Here is a 25,729-nt window from a genome sequence, read left to right on the forward strand (position 1 = left end):
AGCATAAAACACAAAACCATCATATGCTCAACAGGTAATAACAAAACATCACAAGATAGAAGCATCACACATGACACACATATTTTTCACGTGGAAACCCAAATGGGAAAAACCATGGTGGGGATGAATACCCACAAGTTGCTTTTGAACTCTTTTGATGTCCACTCTATTAGGAGCCTTGTTCGGTTAAAGACATTACAATAGGTTCTGCTAGGAACCGATCTTATTAGGGATCACCCAGTTAAGGGATAGCTATAATACCTGGTTAAGGGTTAAACCTGGTAGGGTCACCTTGTTAGAGGATTTCAAGAACTCAATAGCTAAAGGATCTCTAGAGCACTATAGCTTCTCAGAAATTATTAACCTCGAGTTACCCGGTTAAGGGATTTGAATCAAGCCTGTTAAGACCACCCTGTTAAAGGATTTTGCATCAAGCCAGTTAAGGCTACCCTGTTAGGGGATTTTACAACTGTTGAAGTGGTTAGAGATCATCAGGAATTACAATGATTTCTTAACAACACTAAATGCTAATGCAGATCCATTTAGGCTCCTCTTCTCCTTCTGCACATTCACTTTGCAGGTATCTCTTCTCTCATAGGAAAAACATTTCAAAGGGAGCTTACCTTTGTATTTACCAGTTCCTTTTGGAAATTTCCTGGCAAGAAGAGCTTCAAATTCCATCACAAACTCCTCATCATTCATTTCTCTACTCTGACTAGGTTCCCCACTAGTACTAGCCTCTTTTCTTTTTCTGGATGGTATAGCAGAGGCTTTAAAAGCTGATTCCATCTTTTGAACACTGCCATCAAAACTATTCAGCTCATAGGCTGTCAACTTGGCTATAATGGAGTCCAAGGACACCTTAGACTTGTCTATTGATCTCAGCTCCTGAATAGCAACAACCCTTATTGCATAGACCGGCAACAGGGATCTCAGGACTTTTCTTACCACAGTGGAATCTTCTATTTTGCCACCTACACTCTTGATATCTCCACCAACCATTTTGATTCTTATTCCATACTGCTGAATGGTCTCTCCTTCAACCATCCACATGTCTTCAAACTTCCCTCTCAGGCTTTCTTCCTTAGCCTATTTTACATGCTCATCACCACCATAGATATTTTCAAGAGCATCCCATACCTCTTTGGGATTTACCTTGTCCTAAACATCAATAAACTCGATGTCAGAAAGAATACTAATAAGGGCTTCCATGACTTGCCCATTTTCTTGTATCTCTCTCTTTTGGTCATCAGTGAGAATACCGGTAGGAACAACATATACATTTTCAACATAACTCCAGTGTTGAACACCCATGCTTTTGATGAATAACTTCATCCTGTCTTTCCATATACCGAAATTTTCCCTGTTAAACTTTGGACCTTCCCTCTTCATCATTTGACTAGGATCTTTTCCTCAAGTGGTTAAGCTTACAACACAGAGGACTTGGAGAGCTCTGATACCAATTGATAACTTAATGATGCACCACTAGTACCAAACTGGTACTGAGAGGGGGAGGTGAATCAGTACAAACTCAAATACAGTCCAAAACCAGTTTGATAGAAAATGCTCCAAATGACTGACAAACAGGGATACCTTTTCCACACAGACTGCAACCAGTAAAGCCAAGAGTGTCTAAAACAAGCATTGACTGGTTGATCACTTAGCTTTTCCCTTAACTCAAAACAACACTACCATTTCACTTTTATGCATGAACAGGTAAACTATCATCTGATCATTACAACAGTTAGTTCAGTATGTTTTATAGACAGACATAAAACACAGAACCATCATATGCTCAATAGGTAATAACCAAACATCACAAGACATAAGCATCACACATGACACACATATTTTTCACATGGAAACCCAACTGGGAAAAACCACGGTGGGGGTGAATACCCACAAGTTGCTTTTGAACTCTTTTGAAGTCCGCTCTATTAGGAGCCTTGTCCGGTTAAAGACATTACAATAGGTTCTGCTAGGAACTGATCTTGTTAGGGATCACCTGGTTAAGGGATAGCTATAATACCCGGTTAAGGGTTAAACCCGGTAGGGTCACCTTGTTAGAGGATTTCAAGAACTCAATAGCTAAAGGATCTCTAGAGAACTATAACTTCTCAGAGCTCATTAACCTCGAGTTACCCGGTTAAGGGATTTGAATCAAGCCTGTTAAGACCACCTTGTTAAAGGATTTTGCATCAAGCCAGTTAAGGCTACCCTGTTAGGTGATTTTACAACTATTGAAGTGGTTAGAGATCAATAGGAATTACAATGATCTATTAACAACACTCAATGCTAATGCAAATCCGTTTAGGCTCCTCTTCTCCTTCTGCACATTCACTTTGTAGGTATCTCTTCTCTCCTTTGGTCTGGCAAGAATCACGTATCACTTCCCTTGGATACACATTCTCAACTTTTGCCAACAACCCAAGAAAGAAACACAATATCGACCTTATAGGAAACAGACAGGTCGGTAGCAAAAACCCTAAACCCTGAACCTGTTGGGTTAAGCAATTCAAGCGGTTCAATCCTGACCGTTGAATCATACTGCATTAAATGCAACAATCTTGAATCGATCTCAAGACATTCTCCGTCATCCATTTTCCACCGATTTCATGGTGGCTGATAACCCATCATGCGTTATCACCGTTTGACAGACTTTGCACATTCCCGAGGTAGATAGGAATAGTCTTCTTCATGCAAGATCCTTCACATGCATAGAGCTTATGTGGCAACATGATCTGTTCTCCATTATACTGCTAACTCATCACACAAAGATCACTGATTGAGTCACACAAGCTTGAGGTGCTCCAACCGGAAATCCTGAAGTGTAAACTACCTACCAACCGGTAGTCACACAATGCTTCCATGTGTCGGTTCCCGTAACTGCATGCCAGTTCATCTTGAACAAATATGCCACTTCACTTTGGCATATAAACCGATTCATACATATGCCAGTTCCTCTCTCTTTTCACCTATATGCTGGTTCACTTCATAACACATATTGACATCAATGACAACATACAATGTCATTATGTCTTCATGCCAGTTCTCATAATGCCAACCAATTGTTCATAGCAGTTTCCATCCCTTTCACCTGCTTATTTTCTTCCATCTCGTTAAACTTTTTTTCAGTGGCAATAATTTTACTCACCATACTTTCAATGGCTTCCACATTATTAATTGCAACTACCAATTCTTTAACATTTTCCATTAGTGGTTTCTCACCTACCATTGCTCTTTTGATAGCCATCATATCTTTCTTCAAGTTTTCTATGTCCTTCACCATTATACCAATGGTCTCACAGAAGCCCTTTATAGTCGCATTTCCACCAACACAATCACTAAGCTTACCACTTTTGTCCTCTTGATCCTCTTTCTGCATACCTTGGGTGTTAAAACCGTCAATGTTGCCCATTACTAGATTCTCCTCCCCGTCCTTATCCTGTCCGTTATCCTTTTTATTCTCCTCTGCCTCCTCATTAGAGTCAATCAGAATTTGGCTCGTATCTTTATTTCTTCCCTTGCTGGTCTTCTTCCTCTGCATTTTCTTTCCTGTAACTTTCCCTTTCTTTTTTTTTAATGAATTTCCCCTCGAAGGATTTGGCCTCAGACTCCAAAATATATGAATCCACCATAATCCTTTTCCTCTTAGCCTTGTTCCTACCTTTTTTACTAGTCTCCTTTGAGTCACCCTTAGTCTCCGAATCAAAGTTTTTCAGGTATTGTTGACTCATCCATTGTTGAAGATTTTCAAATTTATTGTCAATATTCTCCAATTGGTCAATAGTAACCCTAGTTAATGATTCATCCTTACCATGAGAACTATGAAGAGAATGGGGATAAATGACATCATTTGTTTGGTAGGAGGAAGCACCAACATTCTCATGAAATAAGTTATCCAAATTAGGCTCCATATCCTTACTAATTAAACCTCGGGAAGCCTTAATTATACAACTTATTCTCCTGGGAATATTGTAGGTAGGACTAATAGTAAGAAAAAACATGCACAAAGGAGAGAATTTTGAATGCACAAATTAAAAATTATGATTAACAAATGCATTTTTTTTGTAAAAGATTGATTAACCAATTAATTAAGCAATTTGATTTATGAATTTGAAAGAAAAATGCCTCTAAATCCGATGCAGGAGCATCCTTGGTTCACAACAATCTTGCATCAACCGAAAACATTTCCTTTTTGTTTTCTATTTGCAATTTCAATTTTCCTTTATGTGTGTTTTGGTTTTGGTTCACTGGATCTCGTGGAGTTGGATTCTACTTGAAGACTTGATCATCTTTCTTTCTTTCAAACTGCATCTCATTTGGATCACTTTTCGGCAAGATATCGCTACCGGTTTTCTTGACAGTTTCTTGTTACCGGTTGCCTAATACCTATTCTGGTGATCTACTAGAACCCATTCTGAAGCTTGCAGAGCCTTGGACATTGATCTCGATGTTTCTTGGCATGTGGCTGACCTTCTACATTTCATCTTTTGGATTTTTTGGAGGAATCTCTTGGCGGAGGTCGACCTTGTTCATTTTGCACGTTAGGTCTTGTTCTTCAGGTTTTGATCCCTTTTGGGTCGACTGGATCCTTTGGATTGATATATAAATTTGTAATCATGCTTTAGAATGTAATCAATTAGAATCAGTTGAAGATCAATTAGGATCAATCAGAGATAGACTGTGCCTAGAAGATAGATCTTTCGATTCAAGGTCTCAGTGTGACCTATTCTACCAGGCCTGTGTGCCGGTATGTTGTAACCTGGTTGGATGTAATCAAATTTCATGCAATAAAACTATCTATTATGCATTGCCTCCATCATGTCTATGTGTTTCCGTTGTGTTTACTCTTGCTGACCAGTTTGGACTGATCTCCTTGAGGTCCCTCCTCACTAGTGACTACTTCAAGTGGTATCAGAGTGAAGTTTTGTTCTAGAGATTGTGTATCCTGAATTTTGTTGTAGGGTGGTGGATTGCGGATCTGACTTGAAATTGCAGAGGACTAGCATGAATCAATGGTACAAAGAGGAACTAGGAATGGTGGAGCGCGTGCGAATGCAAACCTTGCTATGATGGAGATGTTGCGAGGAATAGCAGCCCGGTTAGAAGCCGTAGAGATAGCCCAGAGAAGAGGTAAAAATATTGGGGATTTGAGCGAAGATGAACGAGAAGAAGTCCCGACAGAACAAGTGAACCTACCAACAGTTGATCCAGATGAAGAGCATTTTTAAGGGTTTTGAGTAGGGTGAACACTAAACCTCATTTTACCGCACCGGAATATGATGGGAAGTTAGATTGAGATGAATTGATGGATTGGATCTTGAAGATGGAGAAGTATTTTGATTTTGAAAACACTGAAGAAGAGAGGAAGGTGAAATATGTCTATACCCAGTTGAAAGGTCATGCATCTCTTTGGTGGGAGTATTTGCAAGTTGATAGACAAAGAAGAGGTAAAGAAAAGATTAAGACATGGGATAGGATGATTGCTAAGTCAAAATCAAAGTTTGTCTTGATGAATTATCAAGTGGATTTGTTTCAGAAGTTGTAGAATCTGAGACAGAAAGGATCTAGTGTGAAGGAGTACACCGAAGCATTTTACAAGTTAAGCATCATATCCAGACATGTTGATGATGAAGCTAAACAAATTGCAAGATATTTGAATGGATTGCAGATGTCTATATAAGATGAACTCAGTATGATAAAATTGGAGAGTGTTGAAGAGGCTTACCAGGATGCAATAAAGGCTGAAGAGAAATTGAACAAATGACATGAGTAGAGACAGAGAGGTAGAGGTGGAAGGTTTATTGGAGGAAAACCAATATAGATTAGAACTAGGACAAGGAAGTGAGTAAAGAAGGTAATTCATATTGGAAGGATGATATAAATTTCTACCAAAGGAGAGAACTAGATGGTTACTAGAATGAGAAATTTGGAAGACAAGACAAGAGGACATTTAGAGGAACCTGCTTTAAGTGTGGAGGAGAAGGACACCATGAATTTGAATGTAAGAAGACACAGACTATTAGAAGATCAATAGTGGTGGAAGAAAACCCCACTAGATCAAACAATAAACCAAAAGATGGAGAACTGTTGATGACGAGGAGAGCTTTGTGTCATACCAGAGGAGATGAAGAACCTTTGCAGAGGAAGAACTTGTTTAATACCAGATGTAAGGTATTCGGTAAGTGTTGTAAAGTTATTATTAATAGTGGTAGTTTAGATAATCTTGTTTTAGAAGAGATGGTGAATAAGTTGAAATTGGAGAGATTGAAACACCCTAAGCCTTATCAGATAACATGGATTCAGGATGAACATAAGTTGTTAGTAAGTGAACAATGTGGTAAAATTGAAAATTGGGAATTGTCATGATGAATTTTTGTGCGATATTATACCTATGGATATTTGTCATCTTTTATTGGGAAGACCTTGGCAGTTTGATAGACATGCAATAAATGATGGGAGGAAGAATACATACACTATTGTGGCCAATGGGATGAAGCAAACCTTGTTACCTTTGGAGAAAGCTTTGAAGAATAAAGTCTGTATAAATGCCAGAATCTATTTAGTAGATGGAAGGAAATTCATGGATGGACTGAGACATGAGAATGTGTTTTGCCTTAATTCCTGAGAAGACTGAGAGACTAGAACCGAAAGGAGAATACCCAACAAAGATAAGAGATTTGTTGACAGAATATGAGGACATCATTTCAGATAATGTACCTGATGGATTTCTACCTGCTAGAAGTATTAGTCATTGCATGGACTTGGTTCCCAAAGCTAGTTTTCCTAACAAATATGCACACCGGTTGACATCGGAAGAGAATGAAGAACTGAATAGACAAGTGCAGGAGTTGTTTGAGAAAGGTTTGATCATGGAAAGTTTGAGCCCTTGTGTAGTACCAATAATATTAGCACCTAAGAAGAATGGAGAATGGAGGATATGTCCCGATTCAAGAGCAATAAACAAGATTACAATGAAATACCGGTTTCCTTTACCTAGGATAGATGACATAATGGAATATTTGAGTGGCACAAAATACTTTACAAAGATAGATTTGAAGAGTGGATATCATCAGATCAAGATCGGAGAAGGCAATGAGTGGAAGACAACATTTAAGACAAATGAAGGACTATATGAATGGTTCATGATGCTTTTTGGATTGTGTTGTCCTCAAAATTTGATTCCCTTCAATGTCCTTAAGATAATATGGTCTAAACTGGGTGCAGAGAAAACATCAAAGATAAGGAAATTCCAGAGACAACATATGACAAGGTTTGATTAAACCTTCTACACTTCGGGCTTCCTTAGAGCCCAGGTGGGTATACCTTTGTGAATTAACTTCACACTTTTAAACAATAAACCCACAACAAACCAGTCCAGAAAACCAGTGGATTTATTCACCTTGAAATCAACTGAAAACAATGAATAGAAACTGTACTTAACTTCAGCATTTTTGATCAACAAAGTATGCAATAAACAACCTCGATTAACACCAGTGCCTTATCCAAGATTACAGAGTCACCTGAACTCAAATAAAATTCCTGAAAACAATATATCTTTATGCTTCCCGTCGGCTTGGTTTCCACTAATCCTGATATATGCCTGACACATACAAGAATTCAATCATTCTAGACTAAGCTATGGTCCTCAAAATTCAAAGTTCCTTCCAAAGAATTTACTGGTATGAGTGATCCCGCGTATTTAATTTCCCTCCTAAAGAGAAAAGCTAATACACACTTATACTGAGATTTCTTTGCAATTCCATTCAAACTAAACAACCCTGGATTATTCAGAATAAAGACAGTAAATAAATTTGTGAACAAACGTGAAGACAACACATAACTTTTACTCAAAACCGATGGCCTGTATATTGATATTCATTTCAAAGAGTATTACAATAAATTCTGATTCTCCATTAGACTTAGAAAAGCTCAGATAAATTTCTGCAGCGTTTTCTTACAAAATTTTGTGATCCCTTTCCCTCTAGTCCTGGTATCCATTTATAACAACATGGATGCACAAAGCTTCAGACTTCTCGAGGAGAGTTTGTTACAATTATTTCCAAAATTGATGAGGTTACAATTTTTACGTGAAACAGTTATGCGCTCTTTTCAGCCTTTGCAGTCTGTTCAACAGGTTGTTCAGTTGCAACCTCTTCTGGCTTTTCAGGGGCGCTCTCCAACTGCTCCGGATCATGGGTGGAATATTTAACTTCCCACTCATTATATGTCTCTTCTGTCGGCCATGAAAAATTAATCACATCATCTTTACTTTTAGTCAACCTTTTCCAAGAATTTCTTAGTTTGTTGACTTCTGAATTAAGAAAACTATAGTGTGATTTAATTTTTTCTATTTCCTGTATTGTTATAACAAAGAAAGAGGTATCATCAAGATCAATGATTCCCTTTACCCTTGCTGAAAATTTGACTTCTATCTCTTTAAGCCATATTTGCTTATCTTTCAACTGATCCGGATTGGCAAAAATTCCTGGGAGCAACTCACAAACTTGATCAGTGTATTCCTTCTTAAGTAATTTAACCCTTCTTTCCACATTATCCACTTCTGCTACCAATTGCAATAAGATCTTAGCGATATCAGAAGTGGATTTGATAATGGGATTAGCTCTTGCTTCATCACAGGATACACACATGAACTCTAGATCTTGCTCCCTAGGCCTCCATCTGTCAAAAATGGGTGTCAAAATGGCCTTATCTCTCCTTAATTCATTCCATATCTCCATGACCTTTCCCACACTATTGTGAAGCAGTGAGGCATTTATAGTATCTGCAAAATTGGAGATTGTGGCTTTTATTTTCTCCTCATACTTCCCTGCATAAAAGGCCTGAGCTTGCTTTAGGTTCTCCAATTCTTGGGGAGTTATCTCAATCATTTGGGATCTGGAAGGTGCAGGAGATGGTGGGAGCTCAATAATGGGGCTAGTAGGTGGAGGTCTTGTAGGAGAAGAGGCAATCATCAATGTTGAAGACTCACCTTGTTGGTGTTGTCCCATCAGCTGGCTCTGCAATTTGGCAATGATGCTATCCTTGCCTCTTACCTCCTCCTTGACACTGTCATAGGCCTTCAAAACTATTTCCAATTTAATCTGGAGGGCCTCCTTTTCTTTAGCTTCCTTCTCAGCCACTGCAACACTAAATTTTGTAGTTTCTAGCACAGTGCTAGGAGCCTCTACTACCCCTGTACTCTATACTCTTTTGACCATCAATCCACCAAGGTGACTTGACCCTGAAGTGTCTTTACCTTTCTTGTCCTCATTTCTTTTGAGGGACCACATAACTAGTGCAACATTGTCCTTACTGAATGTAACCCCTTCCATGGGTTTAGTCTCTTTTCTTACTGCATCTAGCACCAGAGCATCATCAATATTCCATTCTGGTAAAATGAGCACTCCAGCTTGTGCTACTAGATCCCTTCCCTGTTCAGGAGTGATGGTTTTGAATTCTTCCATCATCTCCTGTTTTATTTCTTCTTCCACTGAGGCTGGATCTTTGTTAGGCTGCTCTGCCTTTCTGGTTTCACATCTAGCATTATATGTATCTATATGCTGCTTCCAGACAAATTGCATGAATGCTTCAGATGTGACAAAGTTATCATCAGCTAAAAAGGCACTACTGGCCTTCTTTATCTCAGGATCCCACTCTTGGCCTTTAAGTTCAGTTGAGGTGATGTCCATTTGTGCTTCAGTGGGCTCTTCTGGCATCCCTTCTTCCACTTCATCATAAGTGTACGCAATTTCCCCCGAGCTGCCCAACTGCGAGAGGTATTCAGTTGCTGCTTGTTCATCTCCTATGTGGATAGGGGATTGGGATGGGGAATACAAGGGTGTATCTGATTGCACTTCCTTCCCCACCCTTTGCTTCTTTGGGCTGTCCTGGATGTCAATGACATCTTGCACCTTCCTCTTTCCTTTGGATGAAGAGGGCTCCCCTGTTGTAGGCACCAACACACTGTAACCTGATTTCTTATGTAGGGTGTAGTCACTAGGAGGGATTGCTTTAGTGGAAGCTGACTTGCCCAAAATCATTCTAGCCTTTTCAGGGTTGCTCTTAATTACAGCTTCCCTCTTTTCCTTTAGTGTTTGCATCACATCTTCAAAGCAAACAATCAAAATTTTTATTTTTTCTTCCAATGGGAAGAAGCTAGACAATGGGTCATAGCTAGCATCAAATTGATGCACAAAATCCAAGGCTTTCTTGTAAGCCACCCATTTTTCTTTCCTCAACTTCTGTTCATCTAAATCAAATTCATTCTTGATGAGGTCTTCAAGAAAGTGGAATTGATGAGGCCTACCTCTGCATGCTACCTTCTTCCTGAACACACCATTGTAGAAGTCCTCTGGATCAGCACATCTGGACACTGTAGTGGATAAATGGTAGGGTTTGAGGAAATCCTCAAAACAATTCCAGCCTCCCTTTGTAATTACAAATTGGTGGGCTATTGTTGCTGTAGGGAAAATAGTCCCTTTACCTCTGCCTGTTAGCTCTGCCTCTTGTAGGCCACCAATTTGTCTAAGGATCTCAGCTATTCCCACTTTGAGAGGGACCTGGTATGGTAACAAAAATGGGGTGCCTTTGAAACCAAAAACTTTGAAAACCATGGAGACTGGATATAAGCACATGTCACCCCAGTTATGAACAATTTTGATGTTCTCTGTGAATTCTTTTGGCCTTAGGAATTCCAGAAGAACCTTGGGGACTCTTGGGTTATCAGAGCAAAGAAGGGTCCTTATTTTGGATGCAAAATATTTATCAAACTTTAGGAAACTAGCATCCTCTCTGTCCCGTGACAACACAGTGCTCCATAGTTGTACTGGCATCTTCTCTCCTTCCTTCTCTTTTACCAGGTCCATTCCACTAGCGAAATAATCACCACCTTTGAAGAGGAAAAGGTGCATCAAGAGTGAGTACCATCCGAATGGCCTATCCACCTTCCCATTTTTTATTCCTATCAACCCTCCATGGATAGCATCGACAATATAAGAAGCATAATCAAATGTAATAGCAAGAGAAGGATTCAAAATTTGAACAATCATTAACAAGTAATGATTTGGCATATTTGCTTCAGCATCCTCTCCTAGAACTTGGCAAAGTGCCCAATACATGCCTTTAGCCCTTAAGGTAAACATACTCAATGAAAAAGGCTCTTGTGTGTTGGGCCCTACAACTGCTAACCCTCCTATTTTTAGGAAAAGTTCTTTAAGAGGCCCATTCCTAAGATGACTCCTCTGTGCACTGTACACTTGGGCTAATTGTGTGAAATTTATGGGTTCCAGGAAGTTTGTGAACTCATTGAGCCCAAACGCTGTTCTCAATTCCTCTGCCTTGATTTCCACAAGGGTTTTTCCATTAACATCTTGGATGCATCTCGTGACTGAATCATAGTTCAATGCCATTTGGGTTAACAAGTCTGTATCCATGAACACCCCTGGGACTACCAATTTCCCGACATCTAGTTCCCAAATGCTGTTTTGAGGAGCAGGAGAATTCCTCATCCCAAATCCGATTCTGAACAGCCCCAACCCAGACAGTCCAACCTGTGGGTCTCTTAACCAATTACCTTTGTCATATAATCCTTCTCCTATTTTCAGACGGGGTGCCCTGGGCACTAACTCTTTGGCCTTTGATGCCTGGTTAGTTGACAATGTCAACTGTTCTAAAAAATCATCACATACACTTCGTTCTAAATAATTAACCTTGCTAGAAAATTCCCTTTTAGGAGCCATTGGAAAATACAAGAAAATGAATACACTCTTAAACAATCCTACAATACGAGAATGATTTTATCTAAAAGCACCCTACAAGAATTGCTACAAAATATGAGCGAACCTGATGCTTGCTTGAAGGAAATTGCTCTGCAACTGAACCGCTTGCTCTGTTTCAGAAAAGGATAACTCTACGTCTGCTCTTCTGCAAAAATCTTTTAAAAGATATCCTTACTTGGTTGTTAGGAAATAAAATGCTTGTACTCTGGGCCTTAACTATAACATTGATTCCGCATGCTTCGGCCGTCCTTTTAAAATCGAATTCATACGAGAATTCATATTTTAGCTCCAACGGGTCGCAACCTTCCTGCAAGTGTCTCACTGTTAATTTCATTTTGACGGCTTTGTCTTTAGTCTGGGTCCCGTTATTCTATTGGCTACATAATACCACGCGGCATCCAACCATTGGCTTAGAAAATCCCTTCACATTCCATTTTGATACTGGCCGAATGCCTCCCTTTATACTGTGACGGGCCCACATTTTTCCCTTTTGGCCATGTTATCATCATGACACGTGGACGACCCTCGTTAACTCTCGCTATTTTGTGGGCTTAAAGGGGAAGCATTTTACCCTTGCGAAATAGCGTGGGCCGTTGGATCATCCTTCAAGTTGATCACTAATTAATCCTTTGAAAAGGTTCTCAGGAATGGTGGGCCCGCTGAGTCGTCACTAACACCTGGCACCTAGTCACCTGCTGCGCTGATTTGTCACTTTGTCACTTGCCAGAAGAAAAACCATGGGGGCCCCACTTTCATTTCAACAGGTCTATCTCCCACATCATCATCAAGACACGTGGACGGCTGACACTCATTCTCGCTATTTCGCGGGCTTAAAGGGGAAGCATTTTACCCTTGCGAAATAGCGCCGACTGTCAGATCATCTCTGCAGTCGATCGGTATTTAATCCTTCGAAAAGGCTCTCAGAAATGGTGGGCCCACAGACATGTCACAGACATATGGCACTTTGTCACTTTCGAAGCTGACTTGTCAATTTCTCATTTGTCAAGTAGGAACCATAGGGACCCACAGTTTCCTTTTAGACTGCGTGTCATCAAGACACGTGGACGGTCCCTATTCATTTTCGCTATTTTGCGGCCTTAAGAAGTGAGCACTTTACCCTTGCGAAATAGCGCGGGCCGTTAGATCATATTTCAAATTGATCAGCATTTAAACCCTTTTAAAGGTTTTCAGAAGAGGTGGACCCATGGACATGTAATGGACACCTGGCGCCTTGTCACTTTCGGATCTGACTTGTCATTCTGTCATTTGCTGGAAGGAGCCATGGGGTCTCAATAAATTGTTAAGAGCTGTCCCTACCAGGTCATCTCCACCTGCGACCTGACTCATCTTTGGGGCCCACTTTTGAACCTTTAATCCTGACTCGCTGACTGTGGTGACTTGTGCCATGTGCTACCTTTTAATATGCCAAAAGAAAACCACGGGGGCCCCACTTTCTTTGACAACCACATCCTTTACTTCCTCCGTCATGACACATGGATGGCTGACATTCATTCTCGCTATTTCGCGGCCTTAAAGGGGAAGCATTTTACCCTTGCGAAATAGCGCCAACCGTCGGATCCTTTCTCAAATTGATCGACGTTTACTGGGTCCGACACTTTAGAACGAAATAAATATAAGGCGAAATTTTTTCAAATAATCAACGTAACCGCCTAGGTTAATAACAAGGGGGGACACTTCCCATGACCCTGCGACCCATACTTAAGTGAAATAAAGTAACGGCAAAATAGAAACCAGAGGGTTTAAAATAAAAAGATAAGGTCTGAAACTTAAAAAACCCTTAAACCCTCTAGGTTTAGAATAAAGTTGAAGCACTTGGGACTACACCCTATTCGAAAAATTTCAAGGTACCACAACCAATTATGGGGAAAGAAGAACCCAATTTTAAAACAGTGATAACAGATTGACTAATGCACCAAGTACTTTCATGAGGCTTATGAATGAGGTATTAAAGAAATTCTTGGGTAAGTTTTTTATTGTGTATTTGGATGATATTCTGATTTTTAGTAAGACAAAAGAGGAGCATTTGTTGCAGTTAGGACAAGTTTTGGAGAGGTTGAGAGAAGAGAAGTTGCTGATCAATATTAAGAAGTGTACTTTTATGAAGGATGAGTTAGTCTATTTGGGCTTTGTGATATCTAAGAATGGTTTAAAGATGGACCCTAAGAAATTGAAATTCATTATTGAGTGGCCTACAATGGAAAGCATTGGAGAGGTAAGATCATTTCATGGATTGGCTAGTTTTTACTAAAAGTTTATCAAAAATTTTAGTTCAATTTGTAACCCTATGACTGAGACCATGAGAGGAGATCAAAAGGAATTCAAGTGGACCACCAAAGCAAACACAAGTTTTAAATTGTTGAAACAGAAAGTTACTGAGCAACCTGTATTGGCTTTACCGGATTTTAGCAAGGTATTTCAAGTGGATTGTGATGCAAGTGGAACAACAATAGGAGCAATTTTGAGTCAATAAGGGAGAGCAGTAGAATATTTCGCTGAGAAATTGAATGATGCTCAGAAGAGATATTCAGTGTATGATCAGGAATTTTATGCCATAGTTCAAGCCTTGAAGAAATGGAGACATTACTTGTTGCCTAAGGAGTTTATGTTGCATACAAATCATCAAGCTTTGCAGTATTTGAACAGTTAGAGTAAGTTGAATCAGATACATATGAGATGGGTAGAATTCTTGTAGAGTTACACCTTTGTGTTGAAGCATAGAAATGGGAAATCTAAGAAAGTCATTGATGGATTGAGTAGGAAAAGGAATTTGCTGATAGAGATGAGAGTGACAGTATTAGGTTTTGAAAATTTGAAGACCTTTTATGATGAAGACCCAGGTTTTGCAGAACCTTGGAAATCATGTAGAGAACCGGTTGTGGTTGATAGGAGAAAATGATTTGACTATTTCATTCAGGATGGAATGTTATTCAAGGGAGTTCAATTATGCATACCTAAGAGTTCCATGAGAGAGAACCTAATCAAAGAGAAGTTTAGTGGAGGTTTAGTTGGACATTTTGGCATTGATTAAACATTTGCATTGGTGAGTGAGCAGTACTTTTGGCCCCAGATTCATAAGGATGTTAAAAGATATGTGCAGAGTTGTAGAGTTTGTCAAGTTGCAAAAGGTAGTAGTTAGAATGTGGGATTGTATAAACCTTTGACAATATCGGTGAGACCTTGGGAGGATATAAGCATGGATTTTGTACTTAGATTGCCTAAGACACCAAGAGGGAATGATTCTATATTTGTGGTAGTGGATAGATTTTCAAAGATGGCTCATTTCATACCTTGTAAGAAGACATCAGATGCATTGGATGTAGTAGACCTATTTTTCAAGGAAGTGGTGAGATTGCATGGATTACCTAAGAGCATAGTTTCAGACAGAGACACTAAGTTTGTTGGCTATTTTTGGAGAACACTTTGGAAGAAGATGAAGATATATTTGAAATTAAGTTCTACTTTCCATCTACAGACTAATGGATAGACCAAAGTAGTTAACCAGAGTTTGGGAAACTTGTTGAGATGTTTAGTGGGAGATAAAACCGGAAGTTGGGATTTGATCCTTGCACAAGCAGAGTTTGCCTATAACAATTTAGTGAATAGAAGTATCGGATAAATAACTTTTGAGATTGTTAACAGAGTACATCCTAGAGGAATAACATAATTGAGAGATATTAGTAGTGAAGACCAGAAGAGTTCAGAAGAATAAGATTTTGTAGATCACATGGCAGCATTGCATATTTAGGTTAAACAACATTTGGAGGGCATGGATATCAAATATAAGGGGAAGGCAAATGAGAAGAGGAGACATAAGGAATTTGAAGTTGGCAATGAAGTGATGGTATACTTGAGAAAAGAGAGATTCCTGGTTGTAACTTATAATAAGTTGTAGATGAAGAAGTTTGGACCCTATAAGATTTTGAGGAAGTTAAGTTCTGGAAATGCATATGAAGTGGAGCTATCGGATAGTCTAAGTATTTCACCTATATTCAACATTAAAAATCTTCATGAGTAACATGAACCTGAATTCGATGAGGATAGTCTTGTAGACCTTGAGAAATAATTTCCCCGAAAGGAACCAGACCAGATTGAAGAAATTTTGGACAGTAGGATTGGGCGTAGTACCCAGAATAGTCGGTACAAAGAATACCTTTTGAAGTGGAAGAGAAGACTAATTGAACATTCATCTTGGATTTCTCAGGCAGAGGTAGACCACCTTGGTTTCCCTCTGACCCCAAAAAAGTGAGAGGCTCTCTTTTCCATTAACTCTAGATGTATGATGTATGAGCATCCGCAGTTCACAACAATCTTGCATCAACCAAAATATTTTTTTTTTCTGTTTGCAGTTTCAATTTTCCTCTCTGTGTGTCCTGGTTTAGGCTCACTGGATCCTATGGAGTTGGATTATACTTAAATAATTGATCATATTTCTTGTTTTCAAAACACATCTCATTTGGATCACTTTCTGACAAGATATCGCTAACAGTTTTCTTGACAATTTCTTGTTACCGGTTGTTCCTTTGTTACCGGTTGCCTGAGACCTATTTCTGGTGATCTACCAGAACCCATTCTAAAGCTTACAGAGCCTTGGATGTTGATCTTGATTTTTGTGGTGTGTGGTTGACCTCCTACGTTTCATCTTTTGGATTTTCTGGATGAATCTCTTGGTGGAGGCCAACCTTGTTCATTTTACACGTTAGGTCTTATTCTTCGGGTTTTGATCCCTTTTGGGCCAACTGGATCCTTTGGATCGATATATATATATATATATATATATATATATATATATATTTGTAATCATGTAATCATGCTTTAGAATGTAATCAATTAGAATCATTTTAAGATTAATTAGGATCAATCAGAGATAGACTGCGCCTAGAAGACAGATCTTTCAATTCAAGGTCCCTGTGTGATCTATTCTTCCAGGCCTATGTGTCGGTATGTTGTAACCCGGTTGGATGTAATCAAATTTCATGCAATAAAACCATTTGTTCTGCATTGCCTCCATCATGTCTGTGTGTTTCCATTGTGTTTACTCTTGCTGACCGGTTTGGACTGATCTCCTTGAGGTCCCTCCTCATCGGTGACTACTTCAAAATCATAGCATAACATGTCATAAAGATCAGACTTGAAAATAGATTTAAAAAATTATATAACCCACAAATGAATTTTAGAATTATAAAATAGGGTTTTTGTGATGTATTCAATTGAAAATGAGATATATGAGTGCAATTTTGAATTTTAAAATGCATAAATAATAAGATTTGAGACAATGAATATAAATTATGCAACCCACAAGTTCAATTTTAGAATTATAAATTAGAGAGTGTGTGTGAATTTAACCTCTAAATTTATGTATTTCAATTGAAATAATAACTTATGAATACAAATGTAAATCAGAGTTGAGATCACAAATAAAAAATTAAGGTGCAATAAGCTGGGTTCACAAACATGTGTTGGTGGAAAATTAGGGTTAGGGTTAAATTAAGATAATAAAACCACTAAATGACCTAATTAACCATCACATTAAAGAAGGGGGGAATCTAATAGATCTAGCCTTGATAGACCAAGATTTTGATTAGATTCCAGCCTCTTGGGATAGGGCTTTCTCCTTCTTTAATCGAATTGAATTGAATTATTGAAGATTAGGGCAAGATAGTGGATTATTGAAGCAATCTAATAGAAACATTGAGCTATAGAATTTGTATGGAGCCACCAACTTGGATCTAAGTAGAAGAAGATGATTTGAATTTGTTCCTAGAAGTTTAACCTGATTTTTTAGGACCAAGTAGTATCAATTCACCATGGTCCTCTAAATTTATTGCAATTGAAAGTTGAACTTGTTCGACTCTATGAATTCTAATGATCCTCAAACAATGAAAAGGGAAAATATGTTGAGAATAGAGGTTTTCCTTGGGTCAAACCTTGGTTTTCAAATTAACCATGAATTTTAATTAAAAATGTAAATGAAGTATTGTAGTAAAATACTTTCCTTTTGAGGGAAAGACTAAGAATGAATAAAATACCTTTAATTTTTTATTGTCTCCACCAAGGAATTAGGTTTTCATGTAGGTTATCTTCATAAAACATAGAACATGAATGTCATCTCCACTTCTTGAATCTTGACCCACTTCTGCTCCAATTCTTGATAGAAGAATGATTGCTTGCTCACTTGAGTGTAGGATCTTAATTTTTCTCTCTTGAGTTGATTAGGAAGTTGAAATAGGTTTAAAATGAAAGGTGTTGACCTCCTTTTATACTTGCTTGTCAAAAATTGAAATAAATTTCTGACCTAAGCCGACATAGGATCTAATTTTCTACTCTTATAATGTGACCATTGAGAGGGGCCAGTTTGGGGCCCAATTAAAGAGCTTAGGGCATATACACCCTAGTCTTGATTAGGCCTAGGGCATGGGTTCCATGGTCTTGCACCCTTCTCTTGCAAGACAAGGCTCTAGACAAGGGGTCAAACTAGAAAATAGATGAAAATGTGACATGAATGAGGGGTGTGAGAAGAATCAGTGTTTCAGTCAAGCTTTAGAAGATGAAACACCAAAGTGAGGACAAAATAATTTTACATGAGTACAATTTTGGACGCTATGATTGTTAGACATTTAGATGATTTTGGTAATTAGGAATGAAGGAAGGGTTGTTCTATATATGTCGTCTAAGTTAGTGATCTTGACAACATGAGGCTAATACTTCATGACTACCCTTTTCTCAAGGAGTTCCAAGATGTCTCCTTAGTAAAGTTGACAAAATTGCCACCTAAGAGGGAATTATACTTTTCAATTTAAGACACTATTGTAAAAGTTATTGAAGAAAGGGTTTATTAAACCTAGTGTGCCTCCATGGGGTGTACCAATGATCTTTGCGAAGAAGAAGGATGGGACATTGCACTTGTGCATTGATTTTAGGAAGCACCAACATTCTCATGAAATAAATTATCCAAATTAGGCTCCATATCCTTAGTAATTAAACCTCGGGAAGCCTTAATTTTACAACTTATTCTCATGGGAATATTGTAGGTAGGACTAATAGTAACAAAACCAATGCACACAGGAGAGAAATTTGAACGCACAAATTGAAAATTATGATTAAACAATGCAATATTTTTGTAAAAGTTATTGGTTAACCAATAAATTAAGCAATTTGATTTGTGAATTTGAAAGATAAATGCCTCTAAATCATAGCATAACATGTCATAAAGATCAGATTTGAAAATAGATTTTAAAAATTATACAACCCACAAGTGAATTTTAGAATTATAAATTAGGGTTTTTGTGATGTATTCAATTAAAAATGAGATCTATGAGTGAAATTTTTAATTTTAAAATGCATAAGCAATAAGATCTAAGACAATGAATCAAAATTATGCAACCCACAAGTTCCATTTTAGAATTACAAATTAGAGTGTGTGTGAATTTAACCTCTAAATTTATGTAATTCAATTGAAATAATAACTTATGAATACAAATGTAAACTAGAGTTGAGATCACAAATCGGAAATTAAGGTGCAAGAAGTCAGGTTCACCAACATGTGTTGGTGGAAAATTAGGATTAGGGTTAAATTAAGATAATAAAACCACTAAATGACCTAATTAACCATCACACTAAAGAATAGAGGAATCTAATAGATCTAGCATCGATAGACCAAGATTTTGATCAGATTCCAGCCTCTTGGGATAGGGATTTCTCCTTCTTTAATTGAATCAAATTGAATTGTTGAATATTAGGGAAAGATAGTAAATTATTGAAGCAATCTAATAGAAGTATTGAGCTATAGAATTTGTACGGAGCCACCAACTTGGATATGAGTAGAAGAAAATAATTTGAAACTGTTCCCAGAAGTTCAACCTGATTTTTCAGGACTAGGTAGTATCAATTCACCATGGTCCTCTGAATTTATTGCAGTTGAAAGTTGAATCTGTTCGTCTTGTGAATCCTGATGATCCCCTTGAAAAATTATTTGTACCTATTCCTACATACAATAAAAAAGGGAAATATGTTGAGAAGAGAGGTTTGCCTTGGGTCAAACCCCAGTTTTGGAATTAACCATGAATTTGAATTGAAAATGTAAATGAAGAACTGCAGTAAAATACTTTTCTTTTGAGGGAAAGACTAAGAATGAATAAAATACTAATGATATACCTTTAATGAAGTTTTATTTGTCTCCACCAAGGAATTATGTATTCATGTATATTGTCTTCATAAAATATAGGACATGAATGTCATCTCCACTTCTTGAATCTTGACCCACTTCTGATCCAATGCTTGATAGAAGAATGATGTCAATTTTTCTCTCTTGAGTTGATTAGGAATTTGAATTAGGTTTGGAATGAGAGGGGTTGACCTCCTTTTATAATTTCTTGTCAAAATTTGAATTAAATTTATGACCTAAGTCAAAACATGATCTAATTTCCTACTCTTAGAATGTGACTGTTGATAGGGGCCAGTTTGGGGCCCAATTGAGGAGCCTAGGGTGTATACACCCTGAACCTGATTAGGCTTGGGACATGGGCGCCATTGTCTTGCACCCTACTCCTGTAAGTCAAGGCTCTAGACAAGGGGTCAAACTAGAAACTAGGTGAAAATGTGACATGAATGAGGGGTGTGAGAAGAATCAATGTTTCAGTCAGGCCTTACAAGGCAGAACACCAAAGTGAGGCCAAAGTGGCGAGTACAATTTAGGACGCTACAAATTGTTAGATGTTCAGATGATTTTGGTAATTATTTTGAGATTCATAGTTTTTAAAGACCTCTCGAGCTTAGAAAAATTTAATGTATACAACTCAAGAAGGCATCAAGGAAGGGTTGTTCTATATATGTCATCTAAGTTAGTGATCTTGACAACATGAGGCTAATACTTCATGACTGCCCTATTCTAAAGGAGTTCCAAGATGTGTCCTTAGTAGAGTTGATAAAACTGCCACCTATGAGGGAATTTAACTTTTCAATTTAAGACACTATTGCAAAAATTATTGAAGAAAGGGTTTATTAAACCTAGTGTGTCTCCATGAGTTGTACCAATGATCTTTGTGAAGAAGAAGGATGGGACATTGCACTTGTGTATTGATTTTAGGATGCTAAATAAGTCAACTATTAAGAGTAAGTACCCACTTCTAAAGATTGATGAGCTCTTAGATAAAATGAAAGGAGCTACAATATTCTCCAAGATAGACCTTAGATCCAGCTACCACCAATTGTGGACTAGGGAGGAGGACATCTTGAAGACAACTTTTAGGACTTAATATGGTCACTATGTATTCATAGTAGTGTCACTCGGGTTAACCAATGCTCCCACAATATTCATGAATTTAATGAGAAATATTTTTATAGATTTCCTAGATGATATTGTGTTCATATTTCAAGATGATTTCTTGGTTTAATCAAAAGTAATTGAGTAGCATGATAGACATTTGAGGATAGTTTTGTAGTGCTTGATAGAGAAAAACTATTTGGCAAGCTATCTAAGTGTACCTTCTACTAGGACAAGGTGCATTACCAGGGCCATATAATTTGAGCAGAAGACATTATCATTGATGTAGAGAATATTAAGGCAATTGTGGAGTGGTCTACATCATAAAATATGACTAAAGTCCATAGTTTCATGGGGCTTATAGGTTGCTATAGGAAGTTAGTAGATAGGTTTTCCAAGATTACATTTCCAACCACTACACTCCAAAAGAAAGGGAAAACATTTGAGTGCAATGAGAAGTTTTACCAAGATTTTCAACTTTTTAAGGAGGAGCTCACATCAGTGCCTATCTTGACTATACCTAATCCTAATGAGCAATTTACAGTGATAACATATGCATCGAGAGATAGTGTAGGAGTATTTATGTAGAATGGGCTAGTAGTTGCATATGAGTACAATAAGTTGAATCAATATGTGTTGAACTATACACCACATGATCTCTATTTAGCAGTCATAGTTCATGTACTTTAGTTGTGGATGCATTACCTTTTGGGTAAATCTTTTGAGTTGGAGACTGACCAACTAGGACTCAAGTATATATTTACTCAACCTAATCTCAATTCTCACCAAAGGAGATGTCTATAGTTTCAAATTGAATACGACTTTGGGATTGAGTACATTAAAAGCAAGGAAAGCAGAGTAGTGGATTCTCTTAGTAGAAAAAGGCACCTAGGAGACATGGTCACTACTAGATTCAATTTGATACAATCAGTGTTTAAAAATCTACAAGGGGGTGAGCATTATTCTAGAGTAAAGAAAGATTTATAAAAAAACCTTAGCCCATAAATTTGATGGTTATGTGTTTGAGTCAGATGGATTATTGAGGTACTAGGGAAGTATTTACATTTCAAACTCAGGGGGTTAGAGGAAATACACAACACACCTTATTTAGGGAACCCACGAGTAACCAAGATGGTAGTAGAGTTGGTATCTTTATTTTTTTGTCCAAGACTTAAGAATGATGTGATTGAATTTTTGGATTGATGCTTGGAGTTCCAACAAGTCAAGGCTAAGCACATGCATCTGACAAGGATTTTTGGCAAGTGATTAGCATGGATTTCATTCAAGAGTTATTTATGTCAAAGAATAAACACGATTTCATCTTGTTAGTTGTGGACAAGTTGACTAAGGTAGCACAATTCATCCTCAAGAATCTTAAGGATGGATTGTTAACATTAGCTAAGAAGTTTGCCCAGGAGATCTTTGGTTTGCATGGAGTACTAGAGACAATCATTTCAGATTGTGACATTGAAATGACTTCCAAGTTTTGGATAACCTTGAATGCAACTTAGGGGAGAAGATTGAACTTTAGTACAACATTTCACCCTCAGACAAATGGGTAGACAGAGAGAGTGAACCAAGTAGTGGAAGACCTCCTTAGGATGTATTACATGGATCAACTATATAAGTGGGCAAAGTACCTTCCATTGATAGAGTTTGCAAATATTAAGTCCTACCATGCATCTTTGGGTACAACGCCATTTGAAGCTCTTTATGGGTGTAAGTTTCGTACACCTATAAGTTAATATAAAGTGGATGACACAATTATGATTGGTCCTAAGATGCTTAGAGAGATGGAGAATAAAATGAGATTGATCAAGCAGAGGTTCAAGGAGGCAACAAATAGACAGGAAAGCTATGCAAATAAGAACAAGACATTCAGACAATTTTTCAGTGGGGGATAAATCCTTTTTGAGCCTGAAGCCTCATAAAGGTTTCATATTGTTTATAAAATCATCCAAACTTGCTTCTAGATTTGTGTGTTTGTTTGATGTGTTGGAAGTGATCAACCTAATAGCATATAACTTAGTCTACCACCCACTCTTTCCTGTATCCATATTGTATTTTAGCAAATTATTACTTACTTAGTGTAAAGAGAACCAAACAATTTCAAAGCTCCAATCTTGAGAATTGGGAACATAAACATGGCATCATGATATAACATCTCCTAAAAGAAGATATTATACTCCAAGTGAAAATATCATTCTCCCAAGAGCATCCACATCACACCAACATTCTAACCAGTAATCAAGAGTACATCATGATATAATACAAAACCATTTTGTATGACCTATAAAAAATAATAATGCTTAAACTGACACCTCAACGGAAGACTTCCAAGAGTCCTTCATGGCTAACCAAGATGCCAACAACTCTAATCACATGAAGATAACTATCTACTAAAAATTGAAACTGTGAATGTGAAATAACTCTTGTGTAAAAACAAGATCTAAGAGCTCCTTCAAATATCTGTAAACATTAAGGAAGATCATCTATCAGCAAGTGATGAATTTACAATCAATACAAATATCTCACTAAACTATAATAGCTATGAAATGTAACCAATCTTAACATGACATCGAGATATCCATCTCCTAAATGAAGATCATCCATGGATCTAACACAATCAATACTATACATGAAATATTAGCAACAATAAGTAGAACCAATATCTTCAAAACTCGAAGATAAATAACATGCTACAGGTCCCAACAACTAGATATCCAAGTACTCAAAAAAAATTCATCCTCTCATCCCAAAATGGAATACTAATGTACAAATGACCAAAAACAAGGCCAACTAGAAAAGTATACATCAACATTGAATCAAACTCAGGGGATATAGATAATCTATATCCGAGTCATCCCATTGCAATCAAAAGGTTGCACATACCCGCCAATCATATAATTCGTAGATCCAAACACTAAAATATGCAAACCCAACATCACATTGGTAAGATAAAAACCAAGATATCAAAATGGATAAGTAGATTTTAATACTTGAACAATGAATCACCAATAGATCCGATTTTCCATACAAATCCATAACTGAGCACCATAGTCAAGGAATGAAAAAATATTTTTGTAAAACTAAAATTGTTTTCATCCAAAAATCTGTAAGAGTCTAAATACAATATTTCTTACATATCTACAAACCACGGGTTTTATCAACATACTGTACATTCAAAACCATCATTGTGCAAATAAAATCCTCCAAGAATACTCCAAATATACACAAACCCATAACTTTTAGTAGAATAGGAAAATTGCAAAAACTTCAAAGGAAATAGGATGTCTAGAAGCTTTAAATATATAACAACATACCAACTTCACAACACATAAATAACCAGTGGCAAAATATGTACCAATATTTCCTCATTAAGAAAGCTACAAACCTCCTCATAGCATGCATGAAGCTTACATGCAAAACTAAAACTATCTTGCGTCTAGAAATATTCCCAAAGAAATCATAATCTGAATAATTTCTTATCGATAAATCTACAAAACCATAAGTTTTGATGGACTATGTAAAACTTGCAAAACCACCATGCCATGTGACACACATGCAAATCCATATCTACTTATCATCTAGATGATCCATAAGTATGAAAATCACCAAAATAGTTAAACTAGAATAATGGAATAGCACAAATAAGCACAATCATATATTTTGAATGAAAAATCTACAAAACCCTCAAATTCAACCAACATAAAATTGAAATATACAAGTATAACCAACCAAAAGGAAGAAGAGGTCTAGGAACTCCATGCCCATTTGTGAGCAAAATTCATAACCACAAACAAGTACATGCATATAGAGGGGATGGGCTATTCCAGAAGCTTTTAGATCATCTAATGAACAACTCCATAGCCTACATGTATTTAGACTAATAAAACAATGTCTTCCAATACCAAGGACTAAAGACAAGTACGTAACATAAGCACATCAAACCATAGCCATGACAACCCAAGTTTCTCCATACTATCGAGGAGCCACAAATAGACACCCAACATGAATACTCTACTAGAATGAATGCATGAGAGTTATAATGCACTATCAAATAAGAGCTCTAGATTAATTAATATTAGATCAAATATAACTACATGATCAACTCCATAAAACTCTATCTTCTCCATTATTTTTAAATGCAGGTAAGATCAACTACAAAACTTACATTAAAACAAGGATTAAAAATCAATTGATTCCTTCAAATTTTTTTTTTATCTAGCTTGCAAGGCTAAGAAATCACTACATAAGAAATACCCAGAACCTTAAACACCATGAATCTTCTCATGCGATGACATGCAAGCACATGAAAGCACCATGCAAGTACTTGAAACACACATGTTAGTACATGCAACTCACATATATGCATATGCAAAACATGGATTTAATCTTTGATACCAAATGAAAGGTAACGATGAACCTAGAAAGACCTCTGAGAACCAGTATGCACCTTCAATATCCTATGTTTTTCTTTCAACTAGATTTTCGTAACATGATACAAGCATAAAATACTAACCATATAAAATGAGAAACATGCATTGTTAATTTCCTATCCATTAAACCTTAGAGGAAAGATAATGTAGTTAGAAAACCTAAGTAAATTTAAGCAAAAACAAGCATAGTTAATTTCTCATCCATTTACCCTTAGAGTAAAGATAAT

The sequence above is a fragment of the Cryptomeria japonica genome, chromosome 6, assembly GCF_030272615.1.
Source record: "Cryptomeria japonica chromosome 6, Sugi_1.0, whole genome shotgun sequence".
Lineage (NCBI taxonomy): Eukaryota > Viridiplantae > Streptophyta > Pinopsida > Cupressales > Cupressaceae > Cryptomeria > Cryptomeria japonica.